Genomic DNA, 22,264 nt, shown 5'->3' with positions numbered 1-22,264 from the left:
TCTGTTTTTAAAAACTCTCTATGTTGTCTCCTCTTTTATATCTGTCTTTCTATAAAGAGCCTTTATAAAAATCAGAGTTGAATGTTAACATTTCTGAGAGCTTTCCAATAATATACATAAATGGCCAAAGAGAAAGTCATATGAGCTTTCCCCATTCTTATTTTGTTTTATTTATCTTACCTTTTTCTGAAGTTTTGATCAGTGATTTTAGAGTGCCCCAAAGTAGTGTCAGTATGTCTATGTTTGGTTTGTTGCTTTGGAAAAGACAAGACTCACTTGGGAATAGTAGTAAGTCCAAGGGAGCTGCTAATTATTCAGTTTAGGATCGCTCATACATGTATTTGCCTCTCTTAGAAAGTCCTTCAGTCAGTATTCTCTGGTACCCATTAAGTGCTGTGTTGCTAGCATTTATCTCTGCTTTCTATTTTTTCTTGCAATTTTTTGCTTTCTTATTATTGAGTACACCTAAAAACTCACTGCTTTGTTTAACAACTTAGATAACTTGTTTTAACTATAATCAGCTTTCCTAAATTTTCACTTTTCTTTTCTAGTTAGCTAGTTGAATATTATCTAGTATTCACATTTGTGCACTATTATTTTAAGCTTAAATAAGCAAGCATTGGAAAATATCAGGGTTGCTTTAAAATAGCCTATTTTTGGGTGTGTGCATAAGTATTATTTTTTCTTTTTAAATGTCTATTGTTTAGTTCTAACTATAATTACATAATTTTTTTAGCAAAAGTTTCTGGGTATTTAGATGAAAGGTTTGTAATTTTAGAAGAGAAATCAATTGGAAATATTGGAATTGAATTAGAGACAAACTAGGCTGTAAATAAACTCAACAGAAAATATGGGTTTAGATGGATGGCAGCACTTTAATTTTGAAACAGTTTCAGAATGGGATTTTTATTCCCAGGGTAAAAATAAACTTCATTTAAAAATATACTTACTTTATATTCTTTTTTTCTCTTACAGACTCTGAAAGGTATATATTCTATATTTGTTATGAAAATTTTGCTCATTTAAAGTATTATAGTAATTTTATAAACTCAATAAAACTGAGCCATGTAAACAGTGTGGGGGAAAATGTTTAATAAATTTTTCATGCCACTAAGAAAAATTTAAGTATAGCATGTTTTGAAAGTTTATTGGAGAATGATCCTTTGGTTTTTAAGAGGGTAACATTGTTTGCTGTGTATTAAATGTAAAATCTAGTTTAAAGTTAGTGCTGTGGTGTGAGAAAAGATCTTAGGAGAAGTAATAGCCTTCAAAGCAGGTCACTTTATATGTCTAGGTCAGGCCTTCACCATGGTGCACATTAGACACTCCTGGGGTGGGGTGGGCGTTTGGCGTAGTCCTTAAGATGTTGCTTGGAACACCTGCATCCCATACCTGAGTGCCTAGCTTTGATTCCCAGTTCTTAGCCAGATTCCAGCCTCGTGCTAATGCGTTCCCTGCGAGGCAGTAGGTGACGGCCCAAGGACTTGGGTTCCTGCCACCCATGTGAGAGACCTGGATTGCTTTCCCTGCTCCCAGCTTCGGGCTGCACTGACACAGCCCTGGCTGTTGTGGGCATTTGGGAATTGAACTGGTAGTTAGGAGCTTGCTCTCTCAAATAAATTAGATGTTAAAAATTAATTTAAAAAATATATTACCAATAAAATGTATAATGTTCAAAACAAAACAAACCTGAGTGCATTAAAACTTTGTGTTGCCCTGGTTGATCCAGACCAATTACAGCAACGTGTGGGGATGGGTGGGACTCAGTCATCAGGATTTTAAAAATCCCATGTGATTCATATAGGTAGCAAAGGCTGAGAACCACTGAAGTGGATGGAAACTCCTGTTTCTGATCGCTGTGTTTACAGAGGTAATTGTGTGTGTGTGTGTGTGTGCGTGCGCGCACGCATACCTTTGTATCTCAATATATATGTTTACACAAAATTACAGATCTGTCTCATCTATATGTCTATCTCTCTTTAAAGTTTGGGACCATGTTCTTAACAGCCTGTGAGGCCAAATACTTCTGGTCCATAGCATGGTCCGAGTTCAGCAGTATGGACTCTACTTGGGAGTTTGTTAGAAATGCGGACTCCCAAGCCGGCACCGCGGCTCACTAGGCTATCCTCCGCCTAGCGGCGCCGGCACACCGGGTTCTAGTCCCGGTCAGGGTGCTGGATTCTGTCCCAGTTGCCCCTCTTCCAGGCCAGCTCTCTGCTGTGGCCAGGGAGTGCAGTGGAGGATGGCCCAAGTGCTTGGGCCCTGCACCCCATGGGAGACCAGGAGAAGTACCTGGCTCCTGCCATCGGATCAGCGCGGTACGCTGGCCGCAGCACGCTGGCCGCGGAGGCCATTGGAGGGTGAACCAACGGCAAAGGAAGACCTTTCTCTCTGTCTCTCTCTCCCACTGTCCACTCTGCCTGTCAAAAAAAAAAAAAAAAAAAAAAAAAAGAAATGCAGACTCCCAAGCCCCAAGCCGGCTCTGCTGAACCAGAATCTGCCTTTTCACAGGATCCTTGGTTTCTCCTGTGCACGTTAAAACTCAAGAAGCGCTGCTGGAGGTGTTGTTAGGACCAGAGTTAAACACCTGCTTTTGCGCCTCTCTGGTTTTCTGTCTTAGGCAAGACCAGACATTTCCATACAGGACCGGAAGATGCAGCTAGTAGTGTGTGTTCACATGAGCAGGTGAATAGCTAGAGATGATTTGCTGATCTAGAAGTGAACAAACGAAAGACCATCCCCACTGTCAGCCCCACTCTTGTGAGAGAAGGGGAAAGAGAACGCAGAGCGGGCACCAGGTCGAAGGCAGCGCTTTCAGTCTCGCCTCTCAATTGCCCTGTGCACTAAGGAAAAACAAGAAGCACAGTCCTCACACTGATACTTCACACTTGCCTTTACTTTGAGAATTCTTTTCGGAAAGAAAAAGATTTCCTGTTAAGCGTATTCATCCTAGTCTTGAGCACGAATGCATAAAACAGAATCTTCCAGGCTCTGTGGAATGTCTGTCTGCCCAGGCCTCAGAAACTTCCCCAAGGGGCAGGTGTCTGGCGCAGTTGTTAAGAAGCCACTGTGATACCCGCATCCCACCTCTGGGTTCCCAAGTCCCAGCTGCACTTCTGACGCCAGCTTCCTGCAGATGCACCCCCTGGGAGACAGCAGCTGGTGGCTCAAGTAGTTGGAAGTAGTTCTATCCCTGCCATCCCTGTGGGAGATGTTTCTCTCTCTGGAAAAGAGAGACTTTCAAAAAGAAAACAACTGTGTGTGTATGTGTGTGTGTGTGTGTGTGTGTGTGAGAGAGAGAGAGAGAGAGAGAGAGAGAGACTTTGAAAGAGAAAAAATCTCTGGTGGCTATAGTAGCATACATAGCGTAAACATTTTGGGAACTCTAAGCTGGCTTCCCTCTGTCTCAGGCAGATTTTGTCAGGGTGCGTCCTTCTTTGAAGGATGGATTCTTTTTTGTTACTGCTTTAGGACTCCCTCACATAATTTCTGTAAAACTTTTACGAAGTTTCACAACTGCCCCTTCACATGACCTGATTATGTTGTAGATGCCAGTAAGGAGTTCAGCATTTCTGAGAAGAATTGACTACACTGGCAACTGAGGGCCTTTTGCACTGCCCTGGAACTACAGTGCCCCTCAAGGGGGAGCAGAGCCCGTTTTTCCATAAGCAACCGCTGGCTCTTGCCCTCCTACCTTCCAGGGGGTTTGGGTCTTGCTGTTGTGAAGGGGTGGCAAGTCCATACAGATAGCCAGAGACCTGGTGTCTGGTTCCAGCACTGCTGCTAACACGTAACTTGGAGCACACTATTCAAAGAGCCTGGATCTCAGGGTTGGCCACTTTCAGCTTCCCTTCCGGTGAGATCTTCAGCAGCGGCTTCTTTCTCTTTCCCTTGCGGGACATCTGAGTCCTTGAGTGCGCTTGGTTGGGTGGGGCTGTTGTCCCTTCTCTGTAGCTTCTTTAGGTTGTTGTGGACAGGAAGTTGGGATGGGGAGGGGAGGGACACCTGTATTCCCCTATGACTGCTGAGTTTTTCAGCAGGTTGGGGAAAGGGGAGTGAGTGTCTGTGTCCCTCACCTGACCCAAATCTAAAAACAGATAATGACGATCAGAACAGGCAGCTGCCAACAAAAAGCTGGCTTCATTCACATTCTGCAGTTGCCGGGAAGAATTCTGTCCCTGTCAGGGTGAGTGGTGTCTGAGCCCCCTCGACGTCTCTGGGCACTAACTCAGGCAATGTGTGCTTATCCATCTCCAGCGAGACGTAGTCATCCTCCAGGCTCTGCTTGTCCAGGAGCACCGGCTTTGGGTGGGGCCCCTTGATTGTGCAAGAAAGGAATTCTGACCACCAGGGCCCTCCCAGGGTTTCAGAAGTAGGGTTCTTTACTACCTCTTTAGGGAGAGCTGTGTCTAGGTATTTCTCAGGTGGCGTAGACATCCTGAGGAACACAGCTTGGGAAGTACTGACCCAGAGATACCAAAGGCAGAAAACCAAGCTTTTATAACCTTAGGATGAAAATCTGTGGGCCAATCTATGTTCAGTTTTACTTATCTAGCAGACACCGTTTTCTCCAAATACCAGGAAACTAACATTTCTTTGCCTGAGTTTATCAAAGTGATATTTGAAGTAAACAGAATAGAAATACTTTGTCTTCTTGGAGCACAGTCAATAGTCTTCCTAAATCAGTCACCATGGAGATAGTTGATTTAACCTGTTATTTAATTTATTTATTTGATAGGTAGAGTTATAGACAGTGAGAAAGACAGAGAGAAAGGTCTTCCTTTTGTTGGTTCACTCCCCTAAATGGCCACCAATCCAAAGCCAGGCCCCAAGCACTTGGGCCATCCTTCACTGCCCTCCTGGGGCAGAGAGCTGGACTGGAAGAGGAGCAACTGGGACTAGACCCCTGTGGATGCCAATGCCACAGGCGGAGGATTAACCAAGTGAGCCACAGCTCCGGCCCTTAACCTGTTATTTTACCGACCGCTTTACATGTACCTACCTGCATAGTTCATCCATATGAGTGGTATTCATGAGGTTTATGGAAAGTGTGTGGAAAAACCATGCTGGGATTTTAAAAGTGCTTTTGCATCAGCATATTTTTTATTCTGTTTTCTTTGAATTTTTTGAAGAACCATCGTATGATCAGCTATTACTGGATAGGACTAATGAATGCATCTTTTGAGAAATTCCATCAAAATACTTGCATGAAGGTAGCTTGTCCCTTGCCCATCATATCTAGTATGATATGTTGAATTATTTTTCTCCCCAGGAGGTACATTGCACTCCTGACCCCCGGGACCTTGGCATGACCTTATTTGCAGATACTTAGTATAGGAATTAAGTTATAGTGAGGTAAGTAGGATGGGCCCTAATGCTGTATGACTGTGTCCCCCTGACAAGGGAAATTTGGAGCTAGACCTCTTCTACAGAGAGCCCCATGTGAGCATGAAGACAACTATCTACAGCCATAGAGAGAGGCCTGGGACAGCCCTACCCTCACAGCCCTGTGCCAACACCTTGATTCGACTTCAGTTTCCAGAACTGTGTGACAGTAAACCCCCGAATAAGTCAGCAGTTGGTGGCGCTATGTTCCAGCAGTGCTGGCAAAATCTAGTGTGCACCAGTGAGACCTATGCCAGGTCCCTAGTAACTGCTCCTTCCTGACTTCAGTATTCTGTATAGTGATTCCTAATATAACACTAAGCCTGTATCTATTGGGTACTATGCTGCTTTATGTGCGGTAGCTTATCTATTCCTGATATTATTATTCCCGTTTTCTGGATGAGAACTTGAAGGAATGGGGAAGTTCAGCAACCTGACCAAGGTCACGAGTGCTGATACATAGCAGGTCCCAGACTTGAGCTTGGCATTCAGGATTTTGAATGCAAATAGGAAATTCCAACATTCGCTTAACACGTAGCCGGAGTGTGGGATTTATAAAACAGGCAGGAAGGATTCAGGGAAAAGAAGGGTAGGATGATTGTGAACACTGCTTATAAAGCTTGTGGGTCGGCAGCAGGGAGCATGCTCGGGCTTGCTGCTCTCTGCCGCCCTCTGTTGACATGGTGAGAGCAGAGCGGGTCTGACTGGGCAATGATAAGGTGAGGCTGACTATAAGGTTTGATGAAGGTGGGGCTGTGTGGAGCGGGATGACTGCCCGCCCGGAGCAGTTACAGAGGAGCTAGCTGGAGGGCTGGAGCGCGTTTTACTTCCCGGGATTCTCCCTCACACAGTCCGTGTGCCCACGTGGCCAGCTGCTCTCCAAGGCAAGGAGCTTCTGCCGAGGCGGAGAACAAAGTCAAGGCTTGCTTTTAGCTCAGGCCTTCTTCGCTCTGGCCTGGCTTCCAGGCCCAAACTGGATCTCAGCGCCTGGCGAGCTGCAACTGCACGAAGTTGAAATCCCGTCTTCAGCTTTGGAACTCTCATCATCTGGGTCTGTATCAGCCACTAGGGCTTGGAGAGCTAGGGCTTTACTTATGCAGATGTTGAAATCCCAAGGGTTGTGGATTGGGTCCCTGTGGGGGATGGGGTGAGAGTGGACAAGTGTGGAGAAGATCCAATTGCATGGTTTAGGACGTGGGCCTAGTGGGAGGTCCTTGGGTCTCTGGGGGGCGTGCTCTGGCAAGAGAGAGGGTTTGTTACAGAAACCTGAGTTGGCCTAACTTGTCTCTGCCTCCTGGCTCATTGTGTGATCTTCCTCCCCAGTGGTTCAGCATTGCCATCCTCTAGCCCCGGAAGACGGTATAGAACCATTTGGGTCCCAGGAATCATGGACCGTGAACCTCCAAAACGGTGAGCCAAAATGAACCTTCATAAATGGCTTCATAAATGTTGCAGGCTTTTGGGGAGTGAACCAGCAGATGGAAGATCTCTCTCACTTTTTTTCTTTTTTTTGACAGAATTATAGACAGTGAGAGAGAGAGAGACCGAGAAAGGTCTTCCTTCCGTTGGTTCACTCCCCAAATGGCTGCTACGGCCGGCGCTGTGCCTATCTGAAGCCTTGAGCCACGTGCTTCTTCCTGGACCTCATGCGGGTGCAGGGCCCAAGCACTTGGGCCATCCTCCACTGCCCTCCCAGGCCACAGCAGAGAGCTGGACTGGAAGAGGAGCAACCGGGACTAGAACCCAGCGCCTATATGGCATGCTGGCGCCACAGGCAGAGGATTAATCAAGTGAGCCAAGGTGCCGGCCCTTCCTTTTTTTTTTTTTTTTTTTTTTTTTTTAAGATTTATTTATTTATTTGAAAGGCAGAACAACACAGATATCTTCCATCTGGTGGTTCACTGTCTAAATGGCAGCAACAGGGGCTAGGTCAGACTAGAGCCAGGAGCTTCATCTGGGTCTCCCATGTGGGTGCAGGGGCCCAAGCACCTAGGCCATCTTCTGCTGCTTTCCCAGGCACATTAGCAGGGAGCGGGATTGGAAGTGGAGCAGCTGGGACTCCAACCAGTGCTCTTATGGGATGACAGCATTACAGCTGTGGCTTATCCCACTGTGTCACAGTGCCAGCCCTTCACTCTGTCTTTTTTTTTTTTTTTTTGACAGGCAGAGTGGACAGTGAGAGAGAGAGACAGAGAGAAAGGTCTTCCTTTGCCGTTGGTTCACCCTCCAATGGCCGCCGCGGCCGGCGCGCTGCGGCCGGCGCACCGCGCTGATCCGGTGGCAGGAGCCAGGAGCCAGGTGCTTTTCCTGGTCTCCCATGGGGTGCAGGGCCCAAGCACCTGGGCCATCCTCCACTGCACTCCCTGGCCACAGCAGAGAGCTGGCCTGGAAGAGGGGCAACCGGGACAGAATCCGGCGCCCCAACCGGGACTAGAACCCGGTGTGCCGGCGCCGCAAGGCGGAGGATTAGCCTAGTGAGCCGCGGCGCCGGCCACTCTGTCTTTTAAATAAATAAATCTTTTTTGAAAAAGTGATAGAACTACACTATTTAACATAAGTGCTTTGGTCCTGAGATACTTTGTTCTGTCTCAATTTGAAGCTGCAGTAGTCAATATATACTCAGTCATACAATTCATCATTTTCCTGTAAGTTGTAACTTCCTGTTCACTACACTCCTTGAAGGACTGGATTCATGTCATTTAGTCATCTTTGCATTGTTCCTGTGGTGTCTTATACATAATACTGTGGACTGTAGGTGCTTGATATCTGTGATGAAATTATTTGAATCAGATCCCATAAAATAGGTTTTTTTAAAAGAAATTTTTTATTTTTAACTGACACGTAAAAATTTTACACATTTATGGGGAAAGATGTGATGTTTTAATACATATATCCACTGTGTAAGATCCAATCAGGGCACAACTATCTCTTTAAGTTTTTAGTATTTCTTTATGATTCAAAACATTCAAAATCCCCCCCTCCTTTTAAGAGGAATGAATGTATAAAACATGAGCTATAGTAACCCTACTGTGCTAAATAACACAGAACTTCTTACTCCTACCTAACTGTAGTTTGGTGCTTGTTAAATATCATTTCTTTATCTCTCTTCCCTTCTCTCTCCAACTTTGGGACCCAACATAAAGCTTTCTGTTAGATCAACTCTTTTATTTTATTTATTTTATTTTTTATTTTTTGACAGGCAGAGTGGACAGTGAGAGAGAGAGACAGAGAGAAAGGTCTTCCTTTGCCATTGGTTCACCCTCCAATGGCTGCCTCAGCCGGCGCACCGCGCTGATCGGATGGCAGGAGCCAGGTACTTATCCTGGTCTCCCATGGGGTGCAGGGCCCAAGGGCTCGGGCCATCCTCACTGCACTCCCTGGCCACAGCAGAGAGCTGGCCTGGAAGAGGGGCAACCGGGACAGAATCCAGTGCCCCGACTGGGACTAGAACCTGGAGTGCTGGTGCTGCAGGCTGAGGATTAGCTTAGTGAGCCACGGTGCCGGCCAGATCAACTCTTTTCCACATATAAATAAGATCATGTAGTACTTATCTCTGTGCTTGGCTTATTTCAGATAAGACGGTGGCCTCTGTTTTCATTCATGATGCTACAAATGACAAGGGTAAATCCCTTGTATGCCTGAATAGTGTTCCATTGTGTATGTGTACCGCCTTTTCTTTATCTATTCATCAGTTGATGGACTTTTAGGTTGTTTCCATTTCTTGACTGTTGTAAATAGTGGCGTAATAAATATGGGGATGCAAATCCTTTCAACAGAGTGATTTCATTTCCTTTGGACATATATGTAGTAGTGGAATTCTGGGTTATGTGGTAGTTTTAGTTCTTTAAGGCATCTTCGTACAATGGCTATATTAATTTACATTCCTATAACAGTGTGTAAGGGTTCCCTTTTCTCCATGCCCTGGCCAGCCTTTGTTATTGTTTGTCTTTTTGATAACAGCCAAGTTAACTGGAATGAGGTTGTTATCTCTTTGTGGTTTTGATTCACATTTCCCTGGTGATTAGTGATACTGAGCATTTTTTCAGTACCTGTTGGTTACTTGTATGTTTTCAATTGAGAAATGTCTGTTAAGATCTAGTTTCCATTTTCAGTTGGATTATTTATTTTGGGTATTGGGTTGTTTGATTGTCTTAAATATTCTGGTTAGATGTCTAACTTTGTATTCTTGTTAGAGGTATAGCTTACAGATGTTTTCTCTCATTCTGTAGGTCGTTGATTGTATCCTGTGATGTGCAGAAGCGTCTTAGCTTGCTGAAATCCCATTTGTCTATTTTTGCTCTTGTTTGCTGTGCTTTTGGAGTCCAAAAGGATCCAAAAAATCCTTGTCCATTATAACATCCAAAGCGTTTCTATATGTTTTTTTCTATTAGTTTGAAGTTTTAGGGCTTACATTTAGGTCTTTAATCCATTTTGAGTTGATTTTTTGTACAAGGTGAGAGAGCAGAGGCCTGTGGATATCCAGTTTCCCCAACAGTATTTATTAACAAGATTGTCCTTTTTCCATGTGTGTTATAAGCACCTTTTGTTGAAGATCAGTTAGCTTTAGCAGGGTGGGTTACTTTTTGGGTCTCTGGTCTATTATGTTGGTGTATGTGTCTATTTTAATGCCAAGGCCATGCTGTTTTAATTATTGTAGCTTTTTAAAAAAATATGTATTTTTATTTATTTGAAAGAGTTACAGAGAGAGGTAGAGACAGAGAGAGAGTCTTCCATCTGCTGGTTCACTCCCCAGATGGCCGCAGTGGCTGGAGCTGCGCTGATCCAAAGCCAGGAGCTTCTTCCGGATCTCCCACATGGGTGGAGGGGCCCAAGGACTTGGGCCATCTTCTACTGCTTTCCCAGGCCATAGCAGAGAGCTGGATCAGAAGAGGAGCTGCTGAGACTAGAACCAGCACCTGTATGGGATGCTGGCACTTCAGGCCAGGGCTTTAACCTGCTGCGCCACAGCGCCCATCCCATAATTACTGTAGCTTTGTAAAACATTATGTTCAAGATAGCTTTGGTTATTCTGGGTCTTTGTAGTTTTTAAAATAAATAAATCTTTTTTAAAAAGCAGAGTTATGCAGAGGCAGAGAAAGAGAGAAAGAGAGAGAGAGAGAGAGAGACCTGAAGGTAGAAGCCAGGAGTTTCTTCTGGGTCTCCTACGGGTGCAGGAGCCCAAGGACTTGGGCATCTTCTACTACTTTCCCAGCCATAGCAGAGAGCTGGATTGGAAGTGGAGCAGCCTGGACTTCAATTGGTGTACATATACCATAATTTGTTTATCCAGTCTTTGGTTGACGAGCATTTGAGTTGATTCCATGTCTTAGCTATTATGAATTGAGCTGCAATAAACATGAGGTATAGATAACTCTTGCATAAGCTGATTTCATTTCCCTTGGGTAAATTCCCAGGAGTGGGATGGCTGGGTCATATGGTAGGTCTATCTTCAGATTTCTGAGGTATCTCCACACGGTCTTCCATAGTGACTTTACCAGTTTAAATTCCCACCAACAGGCCGGCGCCGCGGCTCACTAGGCTAATCCTCCGCCTAGCGGCGCCGGCACACCGGGTTCTAGTCCCGGTCGGGGCGCCGGATTCTGTCCCGGTTGCCCCTCTTCCAGGCCAGCCCTCTGCTGTGGCCAGGGAGTGCAGTGGAGGATGGCCCAGGTGCTTGGGCCCTGCACCCCATGGGAGACCAGGATAAGCACCTGGCTCCTGGCTCCTGCCATCGGATCAGCGCGGTGCGCCGGCCGCAGCGCGCCGGCCGCGGCGGCCATTGGAGGGTGAACCAACGGCAAAGGAAGACCTTTCTCTCTGTCTCTCTCTCTCACTGTCCACTCTGCCTGTCAAAAAAAAAAAAAAAAAAAAATTCCCACCAACAGTAGATTAGGGTACCTTTTCCCCCACATTCTTGCTAGCATTTGTTGTTTGTTGATTCTAACTGGTATGAAGTGAAATCTCATTGTGGTTTTGGTTTGCATTTCCCTGACAGCTAGTGATCCTGAACATTTTTTTCATGTGTCTGTTGGCTATTTGGAGTTACTCTTTTGAAAAATATCTGTTTAAGTCCTTTGCACATTTCTTAACTGGGTTGATGTTGTATTTTATCAAAGGCCTTCTCTGCAGCTATTGAGACAATCATATGTTTATTGTTCTTCAATTTGTTAATGTGGTGTATCACATTGATTGATTTGCAAATGTTGAACCATCCCTGCATGGGTCACTTGGTCAGGGTGAGTGTACTTTCTGATGTGTTGTTGGATTCAATTGGCTAATACTTTGTTGAGGATTTTTGCATCTATGTTCATCTGAGATATTGGTCTATAGTTCTTTTTTTCTGTTGCATCTTCTCCAGGTTCTGGTATTAAGGTGTTGCAGGCCTCATAGTAGGAGTTTTGGAGGATTCTTTCCCTTAATTGTTTTAAGTAGACTGAGAAGAATTGAAATTAGTTCTCCTTTAAATGTCTGGTAGAATTCAGCAGTGAAGCTGTCTGGTCCTAGGATTCTCTTTGCTGGAAGGGTGTTTATTACTGATTTAGTCTCTGTCTTGGTTATTGGTCTGTTTAGGTTTTCTGTATCTTCATGACTTAATTTTGGCAGATTATGTCTTTCTAGGAATCTGTTTTTTCTAGGTTTCCTAGTTTGTTGAAATAAAGCTCTTTGTAGTAATTTCTGATGATTCTTTTTATTTTTGTGGTATCTGTTGTTACATTTCGTTTTTCATCTCTGATTTTATTGATTTGGGTCTTATCCTTTTTTTTTGTTAGATGCACCAGTGGTGTATCAATTTTGTTTATTTTTTTTCAAAAAACCAGCTTTTATTTCACTGATTTTCTGTATTTTTTTGTTTCAATTTCGTTTATTCTCTAATTTCAATTATTTCTTTCTTTCTACTAGTTTTGGGTTTGGTTTGCTGTTGTTGATGTTCTAGGTCCTTGAGATGAATTTACAGCTCATTTATTTGGTATCTTTCCAGTTTCTGCATGACCAGTGTGCTGCGGCCAGCGCACCGCACTGATCTGAAGGCAGGAGCCAGGTACTTCTCCTGGTCTCCCATGGGGTGCAGGGCCCAAGCACTTGGGCCATTCTCCACTGCATTCCCGGGCCATAGCAGAGAGCTGGCCTGGAAGAGGGGCAACCGGGACAGAATCTGGTGCCCCAACCGGGACTAGAACCCGGTGTGCTGGCACCGCAAGGTGGAGGATTAGCCTATTGAGCCGTGGCGCCAGCCTGAACTTCCCTTTTAACATTGCTTTTGCTGTGTCCCATAGGTTTTTTTAAAAATATTTATTTATTTATTCATTTGAGAGGTAGAGTTACAGACAGTGAGAGGGAGAGACAGAGAGAAAGGTCTTCCCTCCGTTGGTTCACTCCCCAGATGACCACGATGGCTGGAGCTGCAATGATCTGAAGCCAGGAGCCAGGTATTTCTTCCAGGTTTCCCACGTTGGTGCAAGGGCCCAAGCACCTGGGCCATCCTCTATTGCATTCCCAGGCCATAGCAGAGAACTGGATTGGAAGAGGAGCACCCAGACTAGAACCAGCACCCATATGGGATGCTGGCACCTCAGGCGGAGGATTAACCCACTGCGCCACGGAGCCGGCCCTGTCCCATGGTTTTGATATGATGTATTATCATCTTCATTTATTTCCAGAAACGTTTTGATTTCTCTTTTGATTACTTCTATAACTCACTCTTTATCCAGAAACATGTTGCTAAGTCTCCATGTGTTTACATATGTTCTAGAGATTCTTGAGTTGATTTCTAATTTCATTTCATTGTGGTCCAAGAATGTGCATGAAACAATTTTGATTTTTTTTTTCAATATACTGAGACTTGCTTTGTGGCATAGCATATGGTCTATTCTAGAGAATGTTCCATGTACTGATGAGAAGAATGTGTATTCTGCCTCTGTGGGGTGAAAGGATCTGTAGATATATGTTAGGTCCATCTGGTCTATAGTGTGGATTAGCTCTGTTGTTTCCTGGTTGATTTTCTCTCTGGTTGATCTGTCAATTGGTGAGAGTCGGGTTGTCGCTCCCCGTCTTCGTGGAGGAACGACACAGGACCCTGCGCTGTTCTTTTGTCTGCTCGGCCCTCCCCGGGTTTGCTGCTGGTTCTTCCCAGGTTGGCTACCGACCCTTCCACCTCCGTGGAAGGGCGGTTCCCCCTAGCCACTTTCCCCACTTCCGCGGGGGAGTGGCACACCGCCGGCCGGCTCTCTCGGGGGCTGCACAGGTGTTCCTTCAGATAGATGTTCCCCTTAGATGTTCCTGGTGCATGTTGTCTCTCTCCTCCTTTATAGTCCTCTTCCACCAATCCCAACTCTGCTGCCCACACGCCGAGTACACTGCTCTCCTCCAATCAGGAGCAGCTCCTGCAGCTTGTCAAGTTGGTGAGAGGCAGCTGGGTAGAAGCTGTTGCCTCCTCTCCCAGCGCCATATTGTGGGAGAGCAGATGCATAGAATAAGTCTTAATTCCAGTAACTTAGTCTAGTCCGAGTTGCTCCCCACATCGGGTATTGAAGTCTCTTGTTATTCTTGTATTGGAGTCTAAATCTCCCTTTAGATTCATTAATATTTTTTTTTACATAGCCAGGAGCCTTGTATTTGGGTGCATAAACGTTTATTATAGTCACATCTTCCTGTTGGATTAATCCCTTAATCATTACATAGTACCATTATTCATCTTTCTTTTTTTTATTTTTATTTATTTTTTTATTTTTTGACAGGCAGAGTGGACAGTGAGAGAGAGAGACAGAAAGAAAGGTCTTCCTTTGCCGTTGGTTCACCCTCCAATGGCCGCCGCCGCTGGTGTGCTGCGGCCAGCACACTGCGCTGATCCGATGGCAGGAGCCAGGTACTTATTCTGGTCTCCCATGGGGTGCAGGGCCCAAGCACTTGGGCCATCCTCCACTGCACTCCCTGGCCACAGCAAAGAGCTGGCCTGGAAGAGGGGCAACCGGGACAGAATCCGCACCCCGGCCGGGACTAGAACCTGGTATGCCGGCACCGCAAGGCGGAGGATTAGCCTAGTGAGCCGCGGCGCCGGCTCTTCTTTCTTTCTTTCTTTCTTTCTTTCTTTCTTTCTTTCTTTCTTTCTTTCTTTCTTTCAAGATTTTATTTATTTGAGAGGTAGAGTTACAGACAGAGGGAGAGACAGAAGGAGATATCTTCCATCCGCTGGTTCACTCCCCAAATGGCCACAACAGCCAGAGCTGTGCCAATCTGAAGCCAGGAGCCAAGTGCTTCTTGGTGTCCCATATGGGTGCAGGGGCCCAAAGACTAGGACCATCCTCCACTGCCTTCCCAGGCCACAGCAGAGAGCTGGACTGGAAGAGGAGCAACTAGGACTAGAACCCGGCGCCCATATGGGATGCCAGCGTCTCAGGCAGAGGATTAATCTGTGCCACAGTGCCAGCCCCCCTTCTTCATCTCTTTTAACAGTTGTTATGTTAAAGTCTGTTTGTCTGATATTAGGATGGCGATACCAGCTCTTTTTTGTTTTCTGTTAATATGGATTATCTTTTTCCATCTTTTCACTTTCTGTCTGCTTGTATCTTTGTTGGTCAGATGTGTGTGTGTGGATTTTTTTTTTTTTTTTTTGGACAGGCAGAGTGGACAGTGAGAGAGAGAGACAGAGAGAAAGGTCTTCCTTTTCCGTTGGTTCACCCCCCAATGGCCACTGCGGCTGGCGCGCTGTGGCTGGCACACCGTGCTGATCTGAAGCCAGGAGCCAGGTGCTTCTCCTGGTCTCCATGCGGGTGCAGGACCCAAGGACTTGGGCCATCCTCCACTGCACTCCTGGGCCACAGAAGAGAGCTGGCCTGGAAGAGAGGTAACAGGGACAGAATCTGGTGCCCCGACCGGGACTAGAACCTGGTGTGCCGGCGCTGCAGGTGGAAGATTAGCCTATTGAGCCGCGGTGCTGGCCCAGATGTGTTTCTTGTAAGCAGCAAATAGCTGGGTCTTGTTTTTCAGTCCATTCAGCCAGTCTATGTCTGCTAACTGGAGAATTGAGGCCATTTACATTCAAAGTGACTATTGATAAGTAACGACTTTGCCCTGCCATTTTTCCAAAACTATTCCTACTTTTTACCTTTAATTTCCTTTGGACTTTTACTGAGAGATTTTCTTCCTTTACCTTCTTTCATAGTGATGACCATGTTCCTGTGTTTCTGTGTGCAGCTCATCCTTAAGCATCCTTTGTAGGGCTGGAAGGGTGGTGACAAATTCAATTTCTGTTTGTTATGGAAGGTCTTTATTTCATCTTCATTCATCAACGAGAGCTTTGCAGGGTATAGTATTCTGGGTTGACAGTTTTTTCTTTTTTCTCTTAAGACTTGAAATATATCTCACCATTCTCTCCTAGCCTGTAGGGTTTCTGATGAGAAGTCCGCTGTGAGTCTAATTGGAGATCCTCTCAAAGTAATGTAGTGTTTCTCTCATGCACATTTTAGAAGCTTTTTTTTATGTTTTGCTGTGGTGAGTTTGATTACAATGTGTCGTGGTGAAGATCTCTTCTGGTCATATCTATTAAGGATTCTGTGTGCTTCCTGTACTTGGATGTCCCTTTCTTTCTCCAAATTAGGGAAATTTTCTGTTATTATATCACTAAAAAGGCCTTCTAATCCTTTCTCTCTTTCCACACTTTCAGGAACTCCTAGAACCCATATACTGGGTCATCTGATAGTATCCTGTAGATTCCCAATAGTGTTTTTTAGTTTTCTAATTTCCTCTTCTTGTTTTTGATTTGACTGTATAATTTCCTGTGCTTTGTCTTCTAAGTTAGATATTCTTTTCTTCTGATTCTTTTGTTAAGGCTTTCCACTGTATTTTCTATTTGTTCTATTGAATTCTTCATTTCATTTTGATTTCTCTTTAAGATCTCAATTTCATGGGAGAAATTTTCTTTCATGTCCTGTATGGATTTCAGAAGTTTGTGAATTTGCTTCTGATTACTTCTGTGTCATCATATGATAATTTTTTGAATTCCATTTCTTAGATTTCTTCTATCTTATCATCTTCACAATCTAGTATTGAAATGTATTCTTTTGGGAGTGTCATGTAAATCTGAACAACATACTCCTGAATGGACAGTGGGTCATAGAAGAAATCAGAAGAAGAATCAAAAACTTTCTGGAAATAAATGAAGATGATAATACATCATATCAAAACCTATGGGACACAGCAAAAGCAGTGTTAAGAGGGAAATTCAAAGCAATCAGTGCCTACATGAAGAAACTGGAATGATAACAAATAAATAGCTGTCAATTCATCTCAAGGACCTAGAACATCAAAAACAACAAACCAAAATTGGAGAATAAGCAAAATTGGGGCTAGTGCTCAGGAACTGGTCTCCTTTGAAGAGAGGAGCTCAGCTGATCAGAATAAACTTCATGTAAATCTCCTTTTTTTTTTTTTTTTTTTAATCAGAACCCTGTCCCTCTAATTTGCAGTTTCCTCTGCTGTTTTCTTCCTGACTCTTCTCTGAGACTTTACTCTTTCCACTTTATTTTAAACTACTTCTCCTGGACTAGAGCAGTAAGCTCCCTCCCTACTCCATCATCTTGGAACTCCTCCCTCTTTATGCTTTACTGTGGAAAGTTTGAGTACAGAGTGTCATGGTGAGGGTCTTTCCCCGTCATGTTTGTTAGAGGTTCTATTGCTACCTCTGTTTGAACATCTCTTTCTGTCCAAGTTGGGGACATTTTCTGTAACGATTTCAATGAATAGGCTTTTTATTCCCTTCTCTTTTTCCACTCCTTTAGGAACTCCTAAGAACTGTGTGTTTGGTTGTTTGATGGTATCCCATAGGTCTCCAACACTGGTTTTAAGTTTTCTATTTTTTTATTTTGTTCTGACTATAAGTTTTCCAAGGATTTGTCTTCTAGTTCAGATATTCTTTTTTCTGCCTCATCAAGTCTGCTGTTACAACTTTCCAGTGCATTTTTTTTTTTTTTTGGACAGGCAAAGTGGACAGTGAGAGAGAGAGACAGAGAGAAAGGTCTTCCTTTACCGTTGGTTCACCCTCCAATGGCCGCCACGGCTGGTGCGCTGTGGCCGGCGCACCGCGCTGATCCGAGGGCAGGAGCCAGGTGCTTCTCCTGGTCTCCCATGGGGTGCAGGGCCCAAGCACTTGGGCCATCCTCCACTGCACTCCCTGGCCACAGCAGAGAGCTGGCCTGGAAGAGGGGCAACTGGGAAAGAATCCGGCGCCCTGACTGGGACTAGAACCTGGTGTGCCGGCACCGCAGGCAGAGGATTAGCCTATTTAGCAGCGGTGCCGGCCTCCAGTGCATTTTTATTTGACCCATTGAATTCTTCATTTCTAAAATTTCATTTTGATTTCTCTTTATGTTCTCAATTTCATGGGAAAAATTTTCATTCATGTCATATATGGTTTTCTTTAGATTGTGGATTTGCTTCTGATTTTTTTCTTTTTAGTAATCCTATGATTAATTTTCTGAATTCTATTTCTGGAATGTCCTTGATCTCTTCATTTTCACATTCTAATATTGAATATTGTTTTGTTCCTCTGTGGGTGTCATGGTGGCATCTTTATTCTTATTTGTTGAATGTCCACTCTTGTTTTTCACCATTTGTGGGGTTGATTTTTAATTTTTTTTCTTCTGTCAGTTTTTATCTTTGGAGTTACACTTGTGTGATTTTGTGGAGTGTCTGCCCTTTCTGTGAATGCCAGGAGGGTGTGGTGGATGTGGCCCTGGGGCTCTGGTTAATGCTCTGGAGTGGGGCTGGTTTCCAGGGTGACATCCCCCTTGGGCGTGCTGCAACTCCAAAGCCAGCTATGCCTACACCTTTTCTTGCAGCTACAGAGGCCCCAGGCCCCTGTGTTTAGAGGTCCCACAGACGCGGACACAAGAGGGCGCTGTTGGTGCGGGTGCTCCTTTGTTTTTCATATTTGCTGGGCCACCTGCCCATTGAGCTCTGGGACACTGGGTGCTGTTCCCTGCGTTGGTAGCTCTGGATCACACACACACTAGAGTCCCTGGTCCAATGTCTGCCCGTCGCTGCTGGCGGCAGTGTGCTCCCGTGTCCCGTCTCAGTGATCTGTTTTGTACATGCCTGCCCCCTCTCCCAGCCGGGGGTCACGGGTCACGGATCTTGTTTTGGAGAGATGTTATTGAATCAGTTGTCTCCCTTCACATTCATCAGGACCCCAGGCGATAGCTGGTAATCGCAGGCTGCGGTCCATACCGCCCCACACTCCCCCTGGCTCTATCCCCAGGGATTAGTGCAGACCTACTCCCCCTCCCCCCATCCCAACAGTGCCACCAGCTCAGGCTCTCTGTGTGCGTGCCAGCACTCACCATGCGGTTTCAAGCTGTTTCCCCTCCTCCCCTGGGGCTTCCTGGGTGGTTTGCCTCTTCTCTTCTCCCTGAGCATGCACCTCCTACCTTATTCTGTGTACTTTTTCTTCCCAGCCCTGTGTAGCCTGCCCCTCCCTAATCTGCCATTTTCTCCCCACTAGTCATGATATGTTTTCTGGGGGTCAGTTAGGTCAGCTATTTTGGCTCTGGCTCCGAATGAATGCTGTAGTCTGATCTCCCTGTATCTTTTTGTACAGCAATCAATAGCGGTGGCAGTGAGGGTTGGGGTGCTCCTCTCAGTCCTAGTGGTGGTGTTTGGTCTTGGTAGCAGCACAGGGGGCAGGGTCCTGGATCCTGGTGGTGCCGGCTCTCAGTCCACTATAGCTTGGAGTCCTGGAAGGATCTTAAGGGTGCTCATTGGGAGGGAGTGGGGTTAGCATGACACTAGCACCAGCCCAGTGTCCAGCAGGGGTGCTTGGTTACCTTCAGTGCCAGACCCAGGTTTTTATTCACTGTCTTTGCAGCTGTTTACCTATTCTGCCCCCAAGCAATTGCTGTCTCCATCTTATTCTGCCTAGGGCTGGAGGAACGGAGCGAGCAGTCCTGTTCACACCTGTGCTGCAATGACAGATGAGACTCAGAACCTATTACATTTCTCCAAAATCAGGAGTCGGGTCACACCCACTTTACTATGGGCTGCCTATTGATAAAGTGGCCCTGTGGTTAATGCAACCCTCCACAGCTGATGCTGTTATAACTCAAACTGACCGCCGTCACTGGTCTCCATTTGAGACTGGGGAAAGACTCAGAGGCTACATCTGTGAGCACTGTTCTGAGGACAGGGACCATTACATTCTTCCCAATTACGATCTCACCAGATCCAAGATGCAGTACTGTACTCACATGGTTGCCTAACACCCTGGTGCCTGGAGTCTTGCTGCTTGTTTTCTGGGCCATGGTTGGAGGAGAGGTGGTGAAGATAGTTCCAGATGGACACTAAGCTGTTTTGCACCTGAGTCGCACAGCCACAGGGCTCTGCACTGTCTTTGGATGCATTTCTAGCCTGCATGAGACTGGGGGTGATGCAAGCTCAAACACTCATGGTTCTCCCAAGGTGCAGGTATCCATCTGTGTCAGGGCAGGCCTAGAGCCTTTGGGAGTACTTGCCTGGAGAAATAAACCTGTGTCCTCCATCTGGTGTTGGGTTCTGCTGCAGTGGTACCGACACAGAGCTTCAAAGTAAAGTTCTATGCTCACTTTCTCACCCTGCTCCCTAGCAGTTGGAGTCTTGCTCAGTTGTCTGCAGGAGGTTAGAAGAGGGGTGGCAGAGGCAGTCTCTTGGCTGCCTAGGCTGATACTGAGGTAGGTCACACTTGGGCCCCACAGTCACTGGATTCTGCACAGTCTTTTTTTTTTTTTTTTTAAGATCTATTTGCTGGTTCATTCCTCAAATGGCTGCAATGGCCAGAGCTGGGCCAGGCCAAAGCCAGGAGCCAGGAGCTTCTTCCAGTTCTCCCATATGGGTGCAGGGGTCCAAGGACTTGGGCCGTCTTCCACTGCTTTCCCAGGCCATAGCAGAGAGCTGGATCGGAAGTGGAGCAGCCAGTACTTGAAATGGCGCCCAAATGGGATGCCTGCATTGCAGGCGGCTTAGCCCACTACACCACAGTGCTGGCCCCTCTGCACAGTCTTGTCAGTATACACTAGGCCTGCACAAGGCTGCTGGTGATATAGGATGACATCAGTCCATCCACCAGGGCATGGGTCTCTTCCTGAAGCTGGGGCAGATCTTGAGTCTGCATGTGTGAGAACTGCTCGGAGGAAACACCTTTGGCTGTTACCTGCCTCTGTATCTCAGTGCAGCAGGCTTGCACTGAGCTTCAAGGCTAAGTCCCAAGTTCATTTTCCCACCCTGCTCTGCAGTGACTGAAGTGTTGCTCCAGTGTTTACTGGAGGCTGTGGGTGGTGGTGGTGGTGGAGATGGTCTTTTGACTAATTTGCTAAGGAGAGTCTAAAAACTCAGTCTGCAGGTACTGGCCTAAGGGCGGAAGCCATGGGACCTTCTCCAACTCTAGCTGTCACGGGAGTAGGCTTGGTACTGGACAGAATTCTCTCAGCCTCCCCAAAGCAGGAGGCCTGTCTCTCTACACTGTGCTCCCTGGAGCTGGGGAGGGATGACGTGGGCAAGTCTCTCCTTCTTGCTTGCTTCAACGCTTACTTTCTTTTTACATTAAAACTCTGTACTGTGGTCTCTCCCCTGGCTTCCTTAACTCTTTGAGGGTGATCTGATGCATGAATAGCTGTTCAAATTTGTGTCTTTGTGGGAGAATGGTCACTGTATTACTCAGCTGCCATCTTGGTCTGTCCTCAAGAGTGTTTTTTTTGGGTAAGTTTCAAAGACAAATTTGAGGGTAAATTTATCAATAGGAACTATGTATTTTTTTGAAGCAAATTTTGCTTTTGAAGCAAAATTGCCAAATACTTCCAACATAATAATTTAAGTATTTTCTGGGGTAGGTGTTTGGCACAGGAGTTAAGATGGTGCTTGGGGACACCAGTATTGTAGCATAGCGAGTGAAGCTGCTTCCTGCGACACTGGCATCCCATGTGGCCACTGGTTTGAATCCTGGCTGCTCCATTTTCAATCCAATTCCCTGCTGATGGCTTGGGAAAAGCAGTCAAAGATGGCCCAAGTGCTTGAACCCCTGTACTTATGTGGGAGACCAGGATGAAGCTCCTGGCTTCAGCCTGGCCCAGCTCTGGCCATTGCGGCCATCTGGGGGATGAACCAGCAGATGGAAGATACCTCTCTGTTCTCCCCCTACCTCTTTCTCTGAACTCTTTCAAAATAAATAAATTTTTAAAAGCCAAAAAGGGGCTGGCTTTGTGGTGTAGCCTAGGTAAAGCCATGGTCTGGGATGATGGGATCCCATCTGGGTACTGGTTTGAGTCTCTTCTGTTCCACTTCTGATGCAGCTCTCTGCTAATGCACCTGGGGAAGCAGCAGAAGATGGCCCAAGTGCTTGGGTCCCTGCACCCATGTAGGAAACCCACAAGAAGCTCCTGGCTTCAGTGTGGTCCAGCCCTGGCCATTGTGGCCACTTGGGGAGTGAACTAGCTACTGGAAGATCTCCCTCTCTCTGAGTAAGTCTGCCATTCAAATAAATAAAATAAAATCTTAAGAAAGATGTTGCTTGGGAATCCCACATCCCGTATCAGAGTGCCTGGGTTCAAGTCTCAGCCCTGCTTCCACTTCCAGCTTCCTGCTGATGTGTACCCTGGGAGGCCACAGGTGATGGCTCAGTTAATTGGGTCCCTGCCACCCTTGTGGGGGTCTTGGATTGGGGTCCAGGCTCCTGGCTTTAGACTGGCCCAGCTCTGGCAGTTGCAGGCATCCGGGGATTAAACCAGTGGATGGATTGCACTTGCTTCCTTTCTGTCCCTTCTTTCCAAATAAATAAAAATTATATCAAAAGTTAGAAAATAAATATTTCCCTAAAAAGCTTAACAGAATGGACTACTCTGAACCTGAGTCACTTTACCTT

At 45.8% G+C, this 22,264-nt stretch overlaps 1 long non-coding RNA gene across 1 annotated transcript; it reads left to right on the top strand.

The window, feature by feature from the left end:
* Window positions 1-2,382: 2,382 nt before the first annotated feature.
* Window positions 2,383-21,729, top strand: LOC149127353 (uncharacterized). The gene is made up of 3 exons (XR_016230751.1): window positions 2,383-6,436; window positions 6,709-6,795; window positions 21,696-21,729. It is a non-coding gene; the product is annotated as an uncharacterized LOC149127353 (long non-coding RNA).
* The last annotated feature ends 535 nt before the right edge of the window (window positions 21,730-22,264 follow it).

This window comes from Oryctolagus cuniculus, chromosome 3 (assembly GCF_051225735.1).
Source record: "Oryctolagus cuniculus isolate XC-2025 breed Fujian yellow rabbit chromosome 3, ASM5122573v1, whole genome shotgun sequence".
Lineage (NCBI taxonomy): Eukaryota > Metazoa > Chordata > Mammalia > Lagomorpha > Leporidae > Oryctolagus > Oryctolagus cuniculus.
This window is presented reverse-complemented; position numbering and strand designations above follow the sequence as displayed.